Source organism: Equus caballus, chromosome 6 (assembly GCF_041296265.1).
Source record: "Equus caballus isolate H_3958 breed thoroughbred chromosome 6, TB-T2T, whole genome shotgun sequence".
NCBI lineage: Eukaryota > Metazoa > Chordata > Mammalia > Perissodactyla > Equidae > Equus > Equus caballus.
In genome coordinates this window covers 87,170,657-87,194,071 of record NC_091689.1, presented here as the reverse complement: position 1 = coordinate 87,194,071, position 23,415 = coordinate 87,170,657, and the positions used below count along the sequence as shown (strand labels likewise).

The 23,415-nt window shown below is 39.2% G+C and overlaps 1 protein-coding gene across 24 annotated transcripts in view; it reads right to left on the bottom strand.

Annotated features, from left to right (window-relative positions):
- RBMS2 (RNA binding motif single stranded interacting protein 2) overlaps window positions 1–23,415 on the bottom strand; it is an 83,150-nt gene that overhangs the window by 26,914 nt on the left and 32,821 nt on the right. For 3 of the 24 annotated variants that reach the window (XM_070271707.1, XM_070271706.1, XM_070271715.1), the window contains exon 3: window positions 2,706–2,979. The exons of the other annotated variants lie outside the window; for them this stretch is intronic. The gene's annotated coding sequence lies outside the window, so the exon portion shown is untranslated. The remainder of the gene's footprint in view (window positions 1–2,705; window positions 2,980–23,415) is intronic. 24 annotated transcript variants of the gene reach the window in all.

The window sequence follows — 23,415 nt, the reverse complement described above, 5'->3', positions numbered from 1 at the left end:
GGTCAGAATCCATCAGCCTCCTTTCCCAAGGTGAGAGGATGTTTCTAAGAGAAAGCATCAATGCGGCCAGGACTGTCCAAACAAGAACGCAAGGGTTTTTGAAGAAAAAAATAAATTAAAAAGAAGCTATTGGTTTGTTACCATAGTTATAACCTTGGTTTTAATACTAAGATCTTGCTATAATCTAAAAATATGACTTAGTCAATAATAAACTTGCTGCAAGGCCAGAAAAATTCCTAGAAAACAAGATATGGTTCAGAAAAATAAACATTTATCTCTTGCTATTCTCAAGCAGCTTCTGAAATTGCTACATAGGTTTGGATCCAAACAGAAATGGTAGAAAAATAATCACTTTGAGGGGCCGGTCTGGTGGCGCAGGGGTTAAGTGTACACGTTCCGCTTCAGCGGCCTGCGGTTCGCCAGTTCGGATCCCGGGTGCGGACATGGCACTGCTTGGCAAGCCATGCTGTGGTAGGCGTCCCACATATAAAGTGGAGGCAGATGGGCATGGATGTTAGCTCAGGGCCAATCTTCCTCAGCAAAAAGAGGAGGATTGGCAGCAGATGTTAGCTCAGGGCTAATCTTCCTCAAAAAAAAAAAAAAAAGAAAAATATTCACTTTGAGGGGTAAGAGAATTCAAGAAAAAAAAAGTTGAGAAAGCCCCTAAGTAAAGCTTATCTGGCTTCCCAAAAGAAATTATTTGGAGAGACAAAATAACTAATGCAAAATAATAATCCACGTTTACCTATGTGTGTAAGAGAGAAAAGGACAGTATGTAAGAAGGGCCAGAGGACTGAGCAGTTCCTACACGGGAGGGCAGGATAGGGCAGCATTGTCTCCCTTGACTCCTACTGGTCTGAAATGGTTCTCTGTCAGAGCCTAAGCCAGAAAGCAAAGAGCAAGATATTTCCCTCAATCCTGCTACACTGTGGTAGATTTCATAAACCAAAGCACTCTAAATCTTAAACCTAATTTGTTATTTTGCTATGTCCTAAAAAATGTCGTTTTCATGTGAGGATCAAATTCAGGGTTATTAAAGATGCCAAAATGACTGAATTGTCAATACTCCAGGGCCTCCTAAGGAAGGGACAGAAATGTACTACAGCATCCATTAGTTAGCTTCATCCTTTTCAACAGCATTTAGTTGGGGAGCATGTAGTTTTGTTTGGCTCCTAGAAGAAAAGGAAGAATGGTAGAATTTCACTTATAACTTGGTTTATATTCACGTAGGTGGAACTCCTGAAGTTGTCTGGATCAGTGGCCATTTAGAAGAGGACTCAGAATTGTACTATACCTCTTATGATTACAAGATTTGGACTCTTTAAAACAAGGGCCCTCATGTTTGGCCTAGAATCTTAGATGCCCGGGATGGTATTAAATTTGCCTTTAGAAATAAAGGATGGTAGCATGTTATCATGTAGCAAAGGACATGTAAAGTAATCCAGTAGAATAGCATAGGTATGAGTCTTCTTATGAAGGAGATTTAATTCTGGAAGTGATTGGGAAATATTAATGGGTTTATAAACAGAGAAATGACAGGATCGCACATATATGAGAAAGCCAACACCAGCTGCTTTATGAAGGCTGGGTGGGAGGGGTAGGAGAACAGAGGTGATGAGATTAGTTAGCAGGTACTAGATGTGAAGGGAGGTTAGGAAAAAGTACAGAAATTAAAGTCAGTCTTGCAGAATTTGAAGGTATCTGCTTGATGGATGGATGATGAATGCTTTTAGAATAAATAATTTACTCATTTAGTAAACATCTGAGTACCTTAAAAATAACGGGACTATGCAGGGAAGACATGAAGAGCCTGGCAGTGTGATCAAGAGCCTTGAAGTGTGATTTCTTAACTAAAAGCTAATGCAGCTCCTTAGAGATGTAGACTTGTAAAGGAGATACTAACATGTTTAGAAAGTTGCAGTATTTCACTAATTCTTTGGGAAATGGAGGAATTTCAGCTGTGAACCCTGGACGGGGGAAGCAGTCTCAGGGCTAGGACTTTTTGGCTTTGGATCTGCCAGTGAAATACAGATGCCTGTGGGTAACTGGTTACCAAGACAGAATAGGAAACACTGATTGAATTACAAAGATGAACTGAATTGCTTGAATGCAAATGCTAGGGAACAGCAAATTCAAGATGGCTGGAGACTAGACTCTATCACTAAAAGGTGTTTGAGGATGCCAGCACGGGGAGGACTTTGCTGTTTACCAGAAGGGCCACGTCCCTGGCAGAGTGAACAGCCACATATAAAAGCTAAGGGAAGGGAAGGAAAGGTGGGATAAATGAATTAACGGATATGAAGTATTTACCATGGTGTTTGGCATTTGGCAGGTACAAAATGTCAGTTATGGTTATTCTTTTAAAACTAGGAGTGTTGGGCCGGCCCCGTGGCCGAGTGGTTAAGTTCCGGCGGTCTGCTTTGGCGGCTGGGGCTTCGCCAGTTTGGATCCTGGGCGCGGAGATGACACTGCTCGTCAGGCCACACTGAGGCAGCGTCCTACATGCCACAACTAGAAGGACCCACAACTAAAATATACAACTGTGTACTGGGGGGGTTGGGGGAGAAAAAGCAGAAAAAAAGACTGGCAACGGTTGTTAGCTCAGGTGCCAATCTTTAAAATTAGGCGTCTTTTTAAAAATGGAGTTCTTTTAATTAGAGTAAAGGGCAAAATTCTCCTTCCTCTGCAGAATATAGATAACTCACCCATACTGAGCTGGTATTTGTCTGCAGAGGCCTGATGTTTCCCTGAGCAGTTCTTAAGGGTCCAGGAGAGCTTGGGAGAGATGCTTCTGTGAAAAGCCCATGAAGAGATTCGAGGCTGGGAGGCAGGCAGTAAAGCACCCGGACACCTACTCAGTGAGCTGGCCCTGACCACTTCAGCACTGCCTCTCTCTGACCTCCTCAGGAAGTTACTTTTGTCTCGATTATAAAACAGTTCCTTCTGTTTTGCTCTTCTTTTGTTGACTAGGATAGAGACCTTCAAGATAAAATATTAAAGAGATTTTAATCCCTTAAAGATTTGTGGGGAGGTGTTTAAATGATGGGCTGATAATTATGCTGTAAGATATCCCATAAGAATCTCTGGGGATAATAATTTGGGGGGGGCAGGCAGTAGGATGGGGATACAGAAATACATAACTCCTTCATCTTCACCCGAAAAAAGAAAAATCAAACTCCTCTCTTCCTGTAGCAGGAACTTGGTATTTCCTGTCCTGCTGAGTTACAGGAAACTGGGAGACAAGACAGTGTTCTTCCTTTTGCTCTCTTTCAAGAGATCATACAGGGAGGGGTGATACAGTGCCTACTTCCCAATCACCAAGTTTTCATCAGATCTTTAAGAGAATGATCCAGTCAGAGGAGCTACTTGTTAATTAAAATCCAATGTAAGTAAAACACTTCATTATTCTGAAAACTAGCTTCTCTGATCAAGTATTCATTTTGCATGGTTTAATAAAATTCACAAATCCTGTATCCATTCATTTGCCATCAAAGCCAGCCCCATCCTGGGCCCTTAACTTTATTACCACCAGAGCAGGAGAAAACCCCATCCCACATCTAGTCCCTGGCTAAGTTCCCGGTGCACAGTACAGGCATGGATATTTGCTAAAAGCAGTAAACAAAAAACCTGGAGATTTGCTAATTTTGCATCATCTTAATAAACCCCTAAAAAAGTTTCACAGATATCCAATCTAGTGGCCTGACATCAAAATTCCTATTGCAACCTGGATATGGATGATGCATAAGACATGTTCCTGGAGCCAGTGGTCTCTAGGACATATAATGTATCTGAAAATTTTTGTCTAAAATACATTATTTCCTGGGTTCTGTCATAATATCTCCTAATAAGAGAAAGTCCACTTTCCCTAAGAAGTAACAGATCGCCTAATAATCACTCACGAGACTCTGCACTATTTGAGTCATTGAATAAATATCTGAATACCAACTATGTGCAAGCCCTGCTTGATGCAGTGGGGACTCAGAGATGAAGAAAAGGAAGAGTGAACGATTTCATAGTTCAACTATTTCACTCTTCACGTGAATTTAAACACACAGCCACAAGGAGCCATTAAGGAATTCACAAACCAGAGCTTACAATCTAGATGCCCAGCGGCATGAAATATGTGTGCTAACGGGATCCAGGCAAAATGGCATATGAGCATGAAAAAAGAAACAATTCCTGGAAAGAGTTTCTCAAGAAGATGTTGGAGTTGTACCCTGAAGAAAGAATAGGATATTAAACTTTGAATGGGGAGGCACAGAGAAATGCAAATCAAAATCATAATGAGATACCACTTCACACCCACAAGGATGGCTATAACAAAGAAACTATGGCTTTAATCAAAAGTAACTTTCATGGGGTCCGGCCTGGTGATGTAGTGGTTAGGTTCACACACTCCACTTCGGCAGCCCAGGGTTTGCGGGTTCGGCTCCTGGGTGTAGACCTGCACACTGCTCATCAAGCCATGCTGTGGCAGGAGTCCCACATATGAAATGGAGGAAGATGGGCACAGATGTTAGCTCAGCAACAATCTTCCTCAGCAAAAAGGGGAGGATTGGCAGTGGATGTTAACTCAGGGCTAATCTTCCTCAAAAAAAAAAAAAGTAACTTTGATGGCTATAATCAAAAATAACAAGTGCTGCTGAGGATGTGAAGAAATTGGAACCCTTGCACACTGCTGATGGGAATGTAACATGATGCAGCCACTTTGGAAAACAGTTTGGCAGTTCCCCAAAAGGTTAAAAACAGAGTTATCACATGACCCAGCAATTCCACTCCTCAGTATATACCCAAGAGAACTGAAAACATATGTCCACACAAAAGCTGTACAAGAATTCCACAGCAGCATTATTTATAATAGCCAAAAGTAGAAACAACACAAATGTCTATTGACTGATGAATGTAAAAATAAAATGTAGTATATCCATATGTGAGACTATCATTCAGCTATAAGAAGGAATGGAGTACACATGCTACAACATGGATGATCCGTGAAAACATGCTAAGTGAAAGAAGCCAGTCACAAAGGACCACATGTTGTATGATTTATATGAAATGTCTTTGTATGATTTATATGAAATGCCCTTTATATGAAATGTCTAGAACAGGTAAGTCTTTAGAGACAGAAAGTAGATTAGTAATTACCTATAGCTGGTAGAAGAGGGTATTGCGAGAATTTGGGGGGGTCACGGCTAAGTAGGTGAGGTTTTTTGGGGAGTAATGAAAATGCCCTAAAATTATGATAATGGATGCACAACTCTGTGAACATACTAAAAGCTACTGAATTGTACACTTTAAATGGGTGAATTGTACGGTATGTGAATTACATCTCAATAAAGTTATTATAAAAATTTGATGGGGATGGGTGGAGAGAAGAGGACATTCCAACCATTAAAAACATCTTGAGATGTCAGGCTACCACAGGTAAGCATGAACTAGGATAGGATTCAGCCTAGGTTGGCATCATCCTACTTCACTTACAGGTAGAAAAGTCACAAGATTAATATATTTTATTGAAATTCAAGTGGTAATATGAATTAGACATTAAATCATATCAGAGCAAGAAAGGGATATTTCCTGCAAGCCTCCTTTGGAAAAAAATAGTAACAACATTAAAAGCAAAACAAAAAAAGAAAGGCATCTCTGGAACATAAAGAGCCAGAGCCAGAGAACACACCCCATGCATGTGTCCACCATATCTGGTTTTAAAAGGTGACTCTCAGCACTTTCCACAATTTCCTCTTAGCTCAAGTAAACCTGACACCATCACCAGCTCCTCGTCTCCTCCCCTCTTCTCTTTCATCATGGCTCTTACCACTACAACAAGCAATCTGTTTCCCCACATCCCTTGAACACCAAGGTGGTAACAGTAAGATGCACCAACCACACAGCCTCCAGGGAGTTAGTTACATTCATACCAGGTGGTACTCAAATTGGGTCTCAAGCACAAAAGTGACATTTTAAAACTCTAAGCCTAAATAACTGTAGAATCCTCAGTTAAGGACACAGCCACAACATACTGCCCAGGAACTCACTGCCCTTCCAGATCCACTTGCCACTCTTGTCCACCTTGCTTTGTGCCCCAGGAAGCTGACCACATAGAGTGTATGAACAGGCTCCCCTGCCCTCTGGCTTCCAGTTGTGTTTGGCTAACCAAATGTACACCAGTAGGAGATCAAAGGGCAGGGGGAGAATGAGATCACGGGACTCATTTTCCTCGCTCCTTCTGCTACCAGAACACCATGATTTGGCTGCATACCTCCACTCTAGCCCCCAGTTCTCAGCATATAGCTACCCTTAGATATTAGTGGTCTCTCTCAGTCCTTTGCCCTTCTAGATTTAGAGGTAATGTAGGCTCCATAATTGCCGGTCATATGGTCTCTGCCCTTCTCTCTCACTGGTTTCCCTAAATCCCTTTGTAAATAGTCCCTTTATCACGTTTCTCAAATTATTCAGTTCAGGTGTGCCATTTATTTCTTTTCAAGGCCCCGAATGATGAACCAACCATTCTACCTTAAAGACTCAGGTAGAAGAGGATTTGTGCCAGAAGCTCTCGAGAAACTTTCTTCAAGATTTAATACAGAACTTCTTCACTGTGCAAAAACTCTCGAGGCACAGTTTAAAGCAGAATTCTGTTCTATTTGTCTAACACTTCAACAGTCTCTTAAGTCCTATCACATTTATGATTTCATTTGATCGTCCCGACGGCTCTGTGGAGCAGGGGATGTGTGGTTTCCCTTTTAAAACTTGGAAACTGAGGCTCAGTCTTATTTTAACCTTCCCTGGTATACCCACCTTGCTTTTTGTTAAGCAGAAGCAAGTAACAAAAACCCTAAATAAGGACAGTCTCTAAACCAGTGCAAACAGCTGAGTAAACACGTAAAGCAGCCCTTTACATGACCCTACATCCTTTGTTTCTCTCCCTTCTGGAAAGGGAGCAGTTCTAAGTTCTCTGGCAACAGGTAATAGCTAGTCAGAGTAGAACATTTAAGGAAGAAAGGCATTTGAACTATGAATCAAATAAGCTAGAAGAGAATCTCTTACATAAGACTGGTGCTTACGCAGACCGACTTGAGCAAGAGCCCTCAACAGAAGTATATGGCTCTTTCAGGCACAGTGTTTTTGGGCAGCACAAGCCCATGCCTGCAACCCAAGGAATAACCCCCATGCCACCACTTCGTGGGTGCATGTCAGTGTGGCAATACCTCATATGTAACAGGAAACAGATGGCAAAAAGTCCAATAACTTGTCAGGACACAAAAAGGATCTTCGAAGGTTAAGCAGCTGAAGTTTGAACACGACAGCCAAATGCTTGGGGAAAATGTGGGTGGGACACAACTGAGCCCCCACTGAGGGCTACTCTGCATTACCAAACCCCTCTGCTATCTGGCTTGGCTGGTGGATCATCTGTGTTCAGGAGGATATTTGGCCGGGGAAGGAGTTGCAAAGTGAAAAAGAATTGCAGCATCATTAGAGCTTAGAGTGAAATATATTTGCCTTTCTTCCACAATATAGTTGCTTCAGATAGGGAAAAGATAGAGAAAAAGATAACACCTGCCTATAATTTACTTTACCCTATCTTGTCAACTTACCCTATTTTCATCATTTGACGCAATTTCACTTTGGTCAGAAATCCAGAGATCACAAAGCCACAAGAAGCCAGGAAACACCAGCACTCCTCTTCCTCACCCTCACACCACCCATTCAAAGAATAATCAGATTCGTAGAAGAGGGATCTGGTATTATGAAGGCCCAACAAGTCTCAAAGTCATGAAAAGCTTCTGCTCCTCTGGTCATTATAGAAATATTTTTGATTCAACAAACAATAAACACCGCAACACTACACACTTGAAGGAAGTGGCCTAACCCAAGGATATGAAAGGTATGTGTACCTAGTCTATCTCCAGATCAAAACAAAACATATATATGCAACCATCCAGCAATACATCAGCTCTATAAAGTTCAATCCTTGTTCTAGCCTGCTTTTTACAAGTCACAAAGAACTTTAGACACAAAATTTTTAAAAGTCTGATATAATATGCATAGAAATATCTTTAGAATAATACACAAGAGTGGCCTGCCTGGGGTATAAAATCAATTTGCATAAATCAGTAGCATTTCTATACTCCAGTAATGAACCAACAGAAAAAGAACTCAAGAATACAATACCATTCACAATGGCAACAAAAAGAATAAAATACCTTGGGGTAAATTTAACTAAGGAAGTGAAGGACTTATATAATGAAAATTACAAGGCCTTTCTGAGAGAATTGGATGATGACATAAGGAGATGGAAAGACATTCCATGTACATGGATTGGAAGAATAAACATAGTTAAAATGTCCATTCTACCTAAAGCAATCTACAGATTCAACGCCATCCCAATCAGAATCCCAATGACATTCTTTACAGAATTAGAACAAAGAATCCTAAAATTCATATGGGGCAACAAAAGACCCCGAATTTCTAAAGCAATCCTGAGAAAAAAGAACAAAACGAGAGGCATCACAATCCCTGACTTCAAAACATACTACAAAGCTACAGTAATCAAAACAGCATGGTACTGGTACAAAAACAGGTGCACAGATCAATGGAACAGAATTGAAAGCCCAGAAATAAAACCACACATCTATGGACAGCTTATCTTTGACAAAGGAGCTGAGGGCATACAATGGAGAAAAGAAAGTCTTTTCAACAAATGGTGCTGGGAAAACTGGAAAGCCACATGCAAAAGAAAGAAAATTGACCATTCTTTTTCACCATTCACCAAAATAAACTCAAAATGGATCAAAGACCTAAAGGTGAGACCTGAAACCATAAGGCTTCTGGAAGAAAACGTAGGCAGTACACTCTTTGACATCAGTATTAAAAGGATCTTTTCGGACACCATGCCTTCTCAGAGAAGGGAAACAATAGAAAGAATAAACAAATGGGACTTCATCAGATTAAAGAACTTCTTCAAGGCAAATGAAAACAGGATTGAAACAAAAAAACAACCCACTAACTGGGAAAAAATATTTGCAAGTCATATATCTAACAAAGGCTTAATATCCTTAATATATAAAGAACTCTCGCAACTCAACCACAAAACATCAAATAACCCAATCAAAAAATGGGCTGGAGACATGAACAGACATTTCTCCAAAGAAGATATACTGATGGCCAATAGGCACATGAAAAGATGCTCATCATTGCTGATCATCAGGGAAATGCAAATCAAAACTACACTAAGATATCACCTTATACCCGTTAGAATGACAAAAATATCTAAAACTAATAGCAACAAATGTTGGAGAGGTTGCGGAGAAAAAGGAACCCTCATACACTGCTGGTGGGAATGCAAACTGGTGCAGCCACTATGGAAAACAGTATGGAGATTCCTCAAAAAACTAAAAATAGAACTACCATACGATCCAGCCATCCCACTACTGGGTATTTATCCAAAGAGCCTGAAGTCAGCAATCCCAAAAGTCCTGTGCACCCCAATGTTTATTGCAGCACTGTTTACAATAGCCAAGTCGTGGAAGCAACCTAAGTGTCCAGCAACAGACGAATGGATAAAGAAGATGTGGTACATATATACAATGGCATACTACTCAGCTGCAAAACAGAACAAAATCATTCCATTTGCAATAACATGGATGGACCTTGAGAGAATTATGTTAAGTGAAATAAGCCAGCGAGAGAAAGATAATCTGTGTATGACTCCACTCATATGAGGAATTTAAAACTACGGACCAAGAACAGTTTAGTGGATACCAGGGGAAAGGTGGGGTGGGGGGTGGGCACAAAGGGTGAAGTGGTGCACCTACAACATGACTGACAAACATTAATGTACAACAGAAATTTCACAAGATTGTAACCTATCAATAACTCAATAAAAAAAATAATAATTAAAAAAAAAAAAAGAGTGGCCTGCCTGGTGGTACAGCGGGTAAGTGCACACGCTCAGCTTCGGCGGCCTGGGGATTGCCAGTTCAGATCCCGGGTACGGACATGGCACCGTTTGGCAAGCCATGCTGTGGCAGGCGTCCCACATAGAAAGTAGAGGAAGATGGGCATAGATGTTAGCTCAGAGCCAGTCTTCCTCAGCAAAAAGAGGAGGATTGGCAGCAGAGGTTAGCTAAGGGCTAATCTTCCTCAAAAAAATAAATAAATAAATAAAAATACACAAGCAACAGTTACTAACGATGGCCACCAGAAAGGAGAACTAGGTAGATAAAGCATAGGGTGAAACACAGATTTTTCCTTTATTTGTTTAATTTATATTTGTTTGAAACTTTTATATTTTAGCCCAAGTCCGTATATCTATTATCTATTTAAAAACAAAGAAAAAGTCTTTTAAAAATCTAACATACTATTTTTTTTTTAACTAGGAAAGAATATTAAAAGACTTGAGTCTACACAGCCCAACTCCTGGACCTGTGCCCTTCTAATTCCTAACATACCTTGAATCTGAAAAAAGACAATGATCTGAACAGAACTAGTCCTTGGGAAAGTGTTAACCTAGTTTATCACACTCATGATTTTAAACTACAATTGGGAATGGGGCAGAGGCTGGAGGTAAGGAGTGGAGGTGAGGACTGCTGCCAAAGTGGGAACTAAAGACCAAAAGCCAACAGTAAACAAAGGGGTAAGGTCTTCAAAAGAGGAGGAGCAAGTTCTATCCAGTTCCTGGATAGTGATGGGGAAGATTATCTAAGAATTTCCACAAGACCTAGTATCCACAGTGAAATAAAGACCTACCATTTACATAACAGCCACAATATACTAGATCTATAAAGAATACAGAAAAAAGGGAAATCCTTATTCTCTTAGGCTGATATATTAAAACAAAATAGCTGTTTTTCTTTTTCCTTATTACAAAATACTTTTGACAGAACTTATAGAGCAGAATCTCAGGTTCCTACTCACCTTATAAAGGTACTCTTTGGAGGTGAAACTGGAAGAAAATTTGGAATGGGACTAAGAGACGGACAGTTTAGAGGCAGCCCTCTACGACTCCCCACTTGTCTCCTCTCTAGTCTCCCTCCCCTCTCTTACTCCTTTCCTTTCTTCCTCCACTTTTCCCCTTCTTCTCTATCTTTGCTTAGGCTTACTCCTGACAACTGCATTCAGTGGTATCCATAAGCAATAACTAGCCTGGTTGTAGTATTAAAGTTGCTCATATCCTACCTATTAAAAAAAAAAAAGTCCTGGTTCAGAGGACGGGAAGCAAAGTTTAATAAGAATAATTTTTTTACTTTTTATTATGGAAAACGTATACAAAAGTAAACAGAAGAGTATAATGAATCCCCACATACTTATCACGTAGCTCCAACAATTATTCATGGACCAACTTGCTTCATCTGTAGCTCCACTTACTTCTCTATCTCCGGTATTATTTCAAAGAAAATACCAAATATGATATTTCATTCCAAAATATTTCAACGTGTAACTCTGAAAAAATTCTTTTTAAAATACATAAACCACACTATCACTATATCACCTAAAAACTTAATAACTCCTTAATTTCATAAAATAGTTGCAGTTAAAAATTTCCAATTGTTTCATACACGTCAATTGTTTTGTCTTGTTTTATCTTACAGTTTGTTTGAAATAGGATCCAAATAAGGTCCACATTGTGACTGGTGGCTATGTCTGTCAGCTCTTCTAATCAACAGGTTCCCTATCCATCCCTTTTTTTTCCTTGCAATTTATTTGTTGAAGAAATTGGATTGGTCGACTTATAGCAGATAAATATTAACCCATTCAAAAACCTTTTATTAAGTCGTCAGTATTTGGAGAATAGAAAAAGGAATCTATAACTGAACAATTATGTACTGTATCTTACGTGCAGTACATGGAGATGCTATGAAGAAATGGAAAATGAGAGAAAAGGTTAGCCTCTAAAAGGCATAAAGTGTAATACAAACACAGGACGATGACATAAAAACATAACAAAAAAAATCAAAAGAAAACCTCATAGCAACAATGTAAAAGTGGCCCTGGCCCAGCCTTTCAAAGTGACTGCTGACGTTAATCTCAAAAACCCAAAAAACTGGGAAGTCAATACAAGGCAGCTGCAACTGACCTATTATTTTATTATCTTTTCTCAGGCAAAAGGGAGGAGAATAACATTTGCTGGCTATCGACCATATTCTAGTCCCTGGAGGATTTTGTTATCTAATATAATCTTTACAAAGAAGACAATGAGACAAGTATCATTTCCATTTTGACTTATATCACTGAGGAAACTGAGCTTCAGAGGAGTTCACTGCTTTTCCAAATTTACATAATTAATAAGTAGCAGAGTCTTATTTTTGACTCAGGATCATCTGGCTCCCAAGTCCACATCCTTTCCACTGCTGTTTCTCTAAACACAGGAACAGCAATGGCTTTCACAAACTATAGGCAAGGTCAACAATTAGCCCCAGTTATTATAAAAGAAAAAAAATCAATTTTTTTTCTTAAAGATTGGCACCTGAGCTAACAACTGTTGCCAATCTTCCTTTTTTTTTTTCTGGTTTTTCTCCCCAAATCCCCCCAATACATAGTTGTATATTTCAGTTGTGTGTCCCGTTAATTGTGACATGTGGGATACCACCTCAACGTGGCCTGACAAGCAGTACCATGTCCCCACCCAGGATCCGAACCAGCGAAACCCCGGGCCACCGCAGCGGAGTACATGAACTTAACCACTTGGCCACGGGCCCAGCCCCCAAAAATCAATTTTTAAGATGTGTTCAAATCAACAGTCTAAAATGACACCAAAAAAAAACAGGTAAAGAGAGTTAACTTATTTTACCTCAATCATCAAAAAATCTACTAGATTTAAGCATTGGTCTGATAGGTGAAAAATGGACCAAATCAAGAGACTCTTACTATCATCTTTTAGGGGAAAATACCATTCCCCACTCCACGCCTCCTTCCACGCAGAGGGACAGGCATTCACGGGCCACCACTGCTGCGACGGGCAACTTTGGAAGCAGCACCACAGCTCTTCCCTCTGGCTCCAGGACTCAGCTAGACTCCACAGCGGTTAGGTTCTATAGGGGTTAGCCCCCACATGGTGAAGCCTATCGCTTTCTGTGTGGTTTTGTTTTGATCACTGCTTGTAGCTCGGTGGATAAATTTGTCTAATTCTGGGGCAGTACTAGAAAGTCCACTTGCCCACAGATATAAGCTACCTTCTTGAATATTAGTTTCATCAGTAATAAAGGTGTTGTTTTTATTTCCATCTGACAAACTCTTTTCTTATTTCTCAGCTGGAGTGGAGGAAGAGAAGTGCTTCAAACTGAAACCCTCAAATCATTTAACAGTCTCTAAGGGCTAGGCAAGTATTATCTTTGGTAACTGAAATGGGAGGGAGGTGAGGGGTGAAATGTTAGTGTGCCAGCCCTACCAGTTTGCAAAGCCTATAACTGTAAAATAACGATTTAATAATAATTCAATTTGGTTTAACAAGGAAAATCATTTTCATTCCTAACGTAAGGTCTTTATTTTACAAATGAGGAAAAATCAGATATATAAGCACTCAATTATTCACTATTCATTTGGCAATTGAGTAGGAAATGAATCAATGTTCACTAAATGTTTTTTCAAAAGTATCTTTCCTCACTATAGATTCCATTAACTAGCAGAAAGTGGTTAAAACACAGGCTCACAATCAGAGACTTAGGTTTAATTCTCGCATTGACATGTGCTAGCTGTGTGAATTTGGGTAAGCTGCTTAACCTCACCTGTAAAATGGAGGCAGTAACAGTACCTATGTAATAAGATTGCTGTGGGATTAAAACATACATGTAAAGCTCTTATCATAGTGTCCGAAAGACGAAAGGAGCACACATCCACTCATTGAACAAATACTGAATATGAGGCACTATGTCAGGTACCAAGGACAAAATGCTGAGCTAAACCAGAGATGGTCTTGGTATTTAGTGCTTGGTGGAGATACAGACATTAATCAAATAGTCATAAACTGTATACTTAGCCACTGTGATAAATGAGCTAGAAGAAAAAGAACAGAAGGCTGTGACCTACTTTAGTTAGTCCGATCAGAAAGGTGACATTCAAGTGAGACTTCAAGGAGGAGAAGAAACTAGCCATTCAGAGAATAAAAGACAGGATCATTCCAGAAGGAGTGGACATGGGCAAAAGACATAAAGTGGGACTTCCAACTGAATCTGAAAAGAATAGAAAGTCAGCAGAGCTGGAGTGTAATGAAGGAAGGAAAGGCAGGCAGAACCTTCTATGCTGTGTTAAAGTACTCGGCTTTCACTCCCAACACAACAGACAGTCAGTGAATAATTTTATGTAAGAGAGAAGTCAAAAGATCTGATCTAAGTTTTGAAAATATTACTCTGGTTACTATGGGAAGAACAAATTAGAGTGAGGCAGGAGTTGAAATGGGAAGATCAATTAGGAGGCCACCATAATAGTCCAAACAAGAGACAATATAGCCTATAATTGGAGATATGGCAGTAAAGACGTAAAAAAGTAAAAAGATTTGAGATTTAGTTTATAGGTAGAATCAGCAGCACCTGCCTATAGATTGGATGTACGAAAGGATAGTGTCCAACTTGAGTAACTGGATGGATGGTGGTATCATTCGCTGATATTATAGAGATGGAGGGAGAGCCAATTTGAAGATTAAAAAGCAAGCATTACATTTTGAATATGTTAAATTTGAATAAGCTATGAGATTTCCAGGAAAAAGTATCAAGTATGCAGTTGGGCACAGACAAGTGGTCTGGTCTAGCAATTATAACCTGTTAATCCATTAGCAGAGTAATAAGTGAAATCTAGGAAGAAAGCATATTTAGAAATAAGGCAAGAAGGCCTAAAGAAAACTAACACATGGGGGCTGGCCCCGTGGCCAAGTGGTTAAGTTCGCGTGCTCCACTGCAGGTGGCCCAGTGTTTCGTTAGTTCGAATCCTGGGCGCAGACATGGCACTGCTCATCAAACCATGCTGAGGCAGCGTCCCACATGCCACAATGAGAAGGACCCACAACGAAGAATATACAATTAGCTACCGGGGTGCTTTGGGGAGAAAAAGGAAAAAAAAAATTTAAAAAAAAAGAACACCTACACTCAGGAATTGAGTATAGTAACTAACAAAGAGATCAAAAGAGAAGGGCTAAGTTGGCAACATCCAAGAAGGTTGTGTTACCTGAGGCAAGGAAAGAGAGTATTTCAAGAAATGGAGAATAGTTAACTCTAGCAAATGTAGCTAAGAGGTTACATGAAATGAAAACTGAAAAAAACAGTAGTTGGATTTGCCAACTTAAAAGTACCCAATGGCCTAGACTAAGTGAAGAAAACATCAGTGAGCTTGAAGAGAGATCATTTGAAATTATCCAGTCAGAGGAGAAAAAAGAATGGAAAGGAATGAAGAAAGCCTATGGGACTTATGGGACATTAACAGAAACAATCTACGTACCACTGGAGTTCCAGAAGAAGAAGGGAGAAAAGGATAGAGAGTTTATTCAAAGAGATAATGGCTGAGAACTTCCCAAACCTGGAGAGAGATTTGGACATCCAAGTTCATGAAGCTAGTAATAGCTTACTCCAAAATTTCAATCCAAAACTATCTTCTCCAACACACATTCTAATACAACTGTCTAAAATCAAACACAAAGAATTTTAAAATCAGCAAGAAAGAGAAATTTCTTTCATACAAGAGAACCTCCACAGGACCATCAGCAGATTTCTCAGTAGAAACCTTGCAGGCCAAGAAAGAATGGGATGATATATTCAAAATGCAGAAGGAAAAAAATGCAACCAAGAACACTTGACCCAGGAAAGTTGTCCTTTAGAAACGAAAGTAAGATAAAGACTTTTTCTTAACAAACAAAAGCTGAGGGAGTTCATCCCCATTCAACCTGCCTTACAAGAAATAGTGAAAAGAGTTCTTCAAGCTGAAATGAAAGGATGCTAACTAGTAACATAAAACATCTGAAATAGACAACACACTGGTAAAGGCAAATATCTAGTCAGATTCAAATACTCTAATACTGTAATGTAGTGGCGTTAACCACTTACCTCTAGTGTAAAGGTTAAAGGATAAAATATTAGAAATAATGATAGCTACAATAATTTGTTAATGGATACACAATATAAAACGAAATAAATTATGATATCAAAAACATAAAATGGGGGGAGTAGATTTTGTATACAATCAAAGTTAACTTGTTATCAGTTTAAAATAGACTGTTATATCTATAAGATGTTTCAAGAAAGCCTGAAGGTAACCATAAAACAAACACCTGTAGTAGATATACATAAGATAAAGAGAAGGGAATCAAAGTACACCATTATGGAAAATCATCAATTCACAAATTAAAACAGCAAGAGAGGAAGAAAGGAGCTACAAGACAGCCAGAAAACAATTAGCAAGATGGCAATACTAAGTCCTTACCTAGAAATAATTACTTTAAATGTAAATGGATTAAATTCACCAATCAAAAGGCACAGAGTGCCTGAATGGATAAAAAATAAGATCCAGGGGCCAGCCCCGTGGCTGAGGGGTTAAGTTTACTCACTCCACTTCGGGGGCCCAGGGTTTTGCTGGTTCGGATCCTGGGCACGGACATGGCACCACAGGTCAGGCCACGTTGAGGCGGCGTCCCACATACCACAACTAGAAGCAACCACAACTAAAAGATACAACTACGTACTGGGGGGACTTGGGGAGAAAAATCAGAAAAAAAAAAAGAAGACTGGCAACAGTTGTTAGCTCAGGTGCCAATCTTTAAAACAAAACAAAACAAGATCCAACTACATGCTGCCTACTAAAGACTCACTTCAGCTACAAGGAGACACATAGGAACAAAGTGAAGGGGTGGAAATAGACACTCCACACAAGTGGAAACCAAAAGAGAGCAAGGATAGCTATACTTAAGTCAGAAAAAATAGACTTTAAGACAAAGAATGTAACAAGAGACAAAGAAGGTCATGATATAATGATAAAGCAGTCATCAAGAGGATATAACAATTATAAATATCCATGCACCCAAAGTCAGAGCACACAAATATATTAAGCAAATACTAACAGATCTGAAGGGAGAAACAGACAACAATACAATAATAGTATGGGACTTCAATATCCACTTTCAACAATGGATAGATCACCCAAACAGAAAATCAATACTGAAATATTTGACTTGAACTACACTTTAGACCAAATGGACCTGACAGACACATATAGAATATTCCATCCAAAAGCAATACATATTCTTCTCAAGTGCACATGGAACATTCTTCAGGACAGAGCATGTATTAGGTCACAAAACAAATCTCAGCAAATTTTAAAATACTGAAACCACACCAAGTATCTTTTCTGACCAAAGTGGTATGAAACTAGAAATCGATAACAAGAGAAAACTGGAAAATTCATAAGTATGTAGAAATTAAACAACATACTCCTGAACAATCAATGGGTCAAAGATGAAATCAAGGGGCTGGCCCAGTGGCATAGAGGTTGGGTTCGTGCACTCTGCTTCAGCAGCCCGGGGTTTGCGGGTTTGGATCCCGAGTGCAGATCTACACACCATTCCTCAAGCCATGCTGTGGCAGTGTCGCACATACAAAGTAGAGGAAGACTGGCACAGAATTTAGCTCAGGGACAATCTTCCTTAAGCAAAAAGAGGAGGACTCGCAACAGATGTTAGCTCAGTGCCAATCTTCCTTACCAAAAAGAAAAACAAAAAGGAAAGAAAAGAAATTTTAAAATGTCTTAAAACAAACAAAAATGGAAACACAACATACCAAAATTTATGGGATGCTGAAAATATATTGCAAAGAGGGGAAGTTTATATAGCGATAAATGCCTACAGTAAGGGGGGGGAAAAGGTCTCAAATAAACCATCTCAAGGAACTTCAAAAGTAAGAACAAATTAAGCCCAAAGTTAGCAGAAAGACTGGGATAACAAAGATCAGAGCAGAAGTAAATGAAATAGAGAACAGAAAAAGAATAAAAAAGATCAACAAAAGTATTTTTTTGTTTTCCTCTAAGGTCAAGAACAAGACAAGAGTGCTAACTCTCACTACTCTTATTAAACATGGTACTAGAAGTCCTCATCAGAGCACTTAAGCATCCAAATTGGAAAGGAAGAAGTAAAACTGTCTCTTTGCTGATGACATGATCTTGTATATAGAAAATCCTAAAGACTCCACCAAAAAAGTGTGAGACCCAATAAACAAATTCAGTAAAGTTTCAGGATAAAAATCAGTTGCATTTTTATACACCATCTGAAAAAAGAAAGAAAGAAAATAATTCCACTTACCATAGCATCAAAACCATAAAATACTTAGGAATAAATTCAACAAGGAGGTGAAAGAAGGGTACAATGAAAACTACAAAACACTGCTGAAAGGGGCTGGCCCTGTGGCCGAGTGGTTAAGTTCACGCGCTCCGCTGCAGGCAGCCCAGTATTTCATTGGTTTGAATCCTGGGTGCGGACATGGCACTGCTCATCAAGCCACGCTGAGGCAGCATCCCACATACCACAACTAGAAGGACCCACAACGAAGAATATACAACTATGTACTGGGGGGCTTTGGGGAGAAAAAGGAAAAAAAATAAAATCTTTAAAAAAAAAAAACACTGCTGAAAGAAACTGAAGGAGGAAAGGTGGCTTGGAGCATGGAGAACAATTAATCATCTCTAACAGCGAGTAACATGAGCATCATGGCAGAGTGAGCTCCTCCCTTTGATTTTCCCCCCTAAGATACAATGAAAAGGACATTCCTATACCAACAGAGGACATTCACACAACACAAAAGACATATGAGAGACCCATGCAGCCATACGTCTGAAGGTGGAGGTGCTGGACTCCCCCAGAGGAAGTAGAAGGAGGTAAGGGGATCTCCTCTCCCTCCTCCAACAGCAGCGACTCAGGGTGTGGGACTGCACACCGCTCTGAGAGGAGACGGGGGACGGGGGCTCTCTGCAGGAACACCTTCACTCTCCAAGTTCCCTCACAGCCCATGGGAAAGCCCCACACAGAGGTGACTAAGCTATCACGGGTGTGGCTTCATCAAGCCAGCACCCCAAGGTAGCAGACAGCGAGGGCAGAGCAAGAACACCCTCAAGATCATGCAGGTGAAGGAAAGCTCCCCTCCACCCACCCAGCGCTCCAGCTCAGCCAGTCAGCCAGAGTCCCTGTGTATACAACAGAAAAGTAGCAGCTGTGAGCGAGCAAGCTAGGGTTGTGGTGAGTTCAGAATACACAGCTCTTGACCTCCACCCAGTGGCAGTAGGTGGAAGCTGTGACCAGATACTATCACTATGCGGAGGCACAAATCCACACCATCAAACAGTATGAAAACATATATTAATACTCCAGAACAGAAGGAAAATGATAAAGCACCCAGAAATGACAGAATTCAAAATAGCTATTATAAAAAAACTCAATGGGTTACAAGAAAATACAGATAGACAGTTCAACGAAATCAAGAACTTCTTCACAGAAGAGATTGAAACTATAAAAGAAAACCAATCAGAAATGTTGGAGATGAAAAATACAATGGATGAGATAAAGAAAAATCTGGACTCCTTGCATAACAGAGCTGATATTATGGAGGAGGGAATCAGTAGCCTGGAGGACAGAAATATAGAAATGCTTCAGATAGAGGAGAGAGAACTAAGACTAAAAAGAAATGAAGAAATTCTCTGAGAAATAGCTAATTCAATTAGGAAATGCAACATGAGGATTATAGGTATTCCAGAGGGAGAAGAGAAGGAGAATGGAGCAGAAAGCTTGTTGAAAGAAATAATAGCTGAGAACTTTCCAAACCTGAGGAAGAAGCTGGAAATACAAGTGAATGAAGCTAACAGAACTCCTATGGATATCAATGTAAAAAGACCTTCTCCAACATATATAGCAGTAAAGCTGGCAAAAGTCAATGACAAAGAAAAAATATTAAGGGCAACAAGGCAGAAGAAAATGACTTACAAAGGAACCCCTATCAGGCTTTCAGCGGATTTCTCAGCAGAAACCTTACAGGCTAGGAGAGAGAGGAAGGATATTTGCAAAATTCTGAAAGACAAAAACTTTCATCCAAGAATACTCTATCCAGTGAAAATATCCTTCAGATATGATGGTGAAATAAAACTTCTCCCAGATAAACAAAAGCTAAGGGAGTTCATCACCACAAGATGCCCCCTACAAGAATGCTCATGAAGGCCCTCATACCTGAAAAAAAAAGGAAAGGGTTTACAAAGCCTTGAGCAAGGAGACAAATAGGCAGACAAAATCAGAAAATTGCAGCTCTCTGTCAGAGTAGGTTAGCAAACAGTTATAACAGCAAAGATAAAGAGAAGGAAAACATCAAAAATAATCTCGTCATTTTAACCGCAAACTCACAATAAAGATGGAATAAGTTGTGACCATAATAACTTAGAAGGGGAAGAGGAAAGGGATGGATCAGCCTTAGTCTAAGGAAATAAGAAGCTATCAGAATATGGACCTTCTTATCTACAAGATTTTTTATATAAACCTCATGTTAATCACTAAATAAATAACCAGAACAGAGACACAAATGATAAATAAAGAGAAAACTAAGAAAACCATCAGAGAGAACTACCAAACTGAATTGGTAGTCTGAAATACACAGGATGAGAAACAAGAGGAATGCAGAAGAACTGGAAAATGAGTGATAAAATGGTGGCCCTTATATATCAATAATCACTCTAAATGTAAATGGATTGAATTCTCCAATCAAAAGACACAGAGTGGCAGGATGAATTAAAAAAAAAAGACCCAACAACATGCTGCCTCCAGGAAACACATGCCAGCTCTAAAGACAAACACAGGCTCAGAGTGAAAAGATGGAAGACAATACTCCAAGCTAATGGCAAACAAATAAAATCAGGTGTTGCCATACTTATATCAGACAAAGCAGACTTCAAGACAAAACAGGTAATGACAGACAAAGAGGGACAGTATATAATGATAAAAGGGACACTCCACCAAGAAGACATAACACTTATAAATATATATGCACCCAACACAGGAGCACCAAAGTACATAAAGGAACTATTAAAACCTAAAAAGAAGGGCCTGCCTGGTGGCACAGCAGTTAAGTTTGCATGTTCCACTTTGGTGGCCTGGGGTTTGCTGGTTTGGATCCCAGGTGCAGACCTACACAATGTGTGTCAAGTCATGCTGTGGCAGGCATCCCACATATCAAGTAGAGGAAGATGGGCATAGATGTTAGCTCAGGGCCAGTCTTCCTCAGCAAAAAGAGGAGGATTGGTGGCAGATGTTAGCTCAGGGCTAATCTTCCTCAACAAATAAAATAAAATATAAAGTAAAATAAAATGAAACCTATAAAGAAATATTAACAACAACACAATAAGAATAGGGGACTTTGACACCCCACTTCCATCAATGGATAGATCATCCAGACAGAAAGTCAACAAGGAAATAGTGGATTTAAACAAAAAACTAGACCTGATGGACTTAACAGATATATATAGAACACTCTATCCAAAAACAACAGAATACAAATTCTTCTCAAGTGCACATGGAACATCCTCAAGGATAGACCATATGTTGGGAAACAAGGCAAGCCTCAATAAATTTAAGAAGATTGAAATCATATCAAGCACCTATTCTAACCACAATGCTATGAAACTAGAAATCAACTAGAAGAAAAAAGCTTGGAAAATGACAAACGTGGAGACTAAACAACATGCTAGCAAATAACCAATGGATCACTGAAGAAATTAAACGAGAAATAAAAAAATATCTGGAGACAAATGAAATGAAAATACACCATACCACTCATATGGGATGCAGCAAAAGCAGTCCTAAGAGGGAAATTCACAGCAATATAGCCCCACCTTAACAAACAAGAAAAATCTCAAATAAGCAACCGTAAATTACACCTAACAGAATTAGAAAAGGAAGAACAAACAAAGCCCAAAGTCAGTAGGAGGGAAATAATAAAAATTAGAGCAGACATGAAATTGAAATAAAAAAACAGTAGAAAGGATCAAAGAAACAAAGCGCTGGTTCTTTGAGAAGACAAACAAAATTGACAAACCCTTCGCCAGACTCACTAAGAAAAAAAAGAGAAGGATCAAATAGATAAAATTAGAAATGAAAGAGGATAAATTATAACAGATACCACAGAAATACAAAGGATTATAAGAGAATACTATGAAAAACTATATGCCAACAAATTGGACAATCTAGAAGAATTGGATAAATTCTTCGACTCACACAACCTCCTCAAACTGAACCAAGATGAAATAGAGAATCTGACTGGACTAAACACAAGTAAAGAGATTGAAACAGTAATCAAAAAGCTCCCAAAAAATCAAAGTCCAGGACCAGATGGCATCTCAGGAGAATTCTATCAAACATTCAAAGAAGATTTAATACCTATTATTCTCAAACTATTCCAAACAACTGAGGAAGATGGAACACTTCCTAACACATCCTACAAAACCAACATCACCCTGAGACCAAAGCTAGACAAGGACAAAACAAAGAAGGAAAACTACAAGAAACTGAAGAAGACACAAGTAAATGGAAAGCTATCGCATGCTCGTGGATCAAAAGAGTTAATATTGTTAAATGTTCAAACTACCTAAAGTCATCTATAGATTCAATGCAATCCCCACCAAAATTCCAATGGTATTTTTCACAGAAATAGAAAAAACAATCCCAAAATTCATATGGAACCACAAAAGACCCCGAATAGCCAAAGTAATCTTGAGAAAGAACAAAGCTGGTGGCATCACACTTCTTGATTTTAAACTATATTACAAAACTATTGTAATCAAAACACTATGGTACAGGCATAAAAACAGACACACAGACCAATGGAACAGAATCAAGAACCCAGAAATAAACCCACACATATGTGGTCAACAAATTAACAAGGAGCCAAGAACATTTAACGGGGAAAGGACAGTCTCATCAATAAATGGTGCTAGGAAACTGGATATCCATAGGCAAAAGAACGAAATTGGACCCCTATCTTATACCACTCACAAAAATTCACTTGAAATGGACTAAAGACTCAAATGTAAGACCTGAAACCATAAAACTCCTAGAAGAAAACAGTAAAAAAGCTCCTTGACGCTGATCTGGGCAATGATTTTTTCGATATAACAGCAAAAGCACAAGCAAAAAAGCAAAAATCAACAAGTGGGACTATGTCAAACTCAGAAGCTTCTGCACAGCAAAATAAACAACCAATAAAATGAAAAGGCAACCTACAAAATGGGAGAAAATATTTGCAAATCATATATCTGATGAGGGGGTTAATAACCAAAATATATAAGGAACTCACACAACTCAATAGCAAAGAAAAAAAGAATCTGATTAAAAAATGGACATAGAACTTGAATAGATATTTTTCCCAAGACATACAAATGGCCAACAGGTACATGAAAAAGTGCTCAACACCACTAATT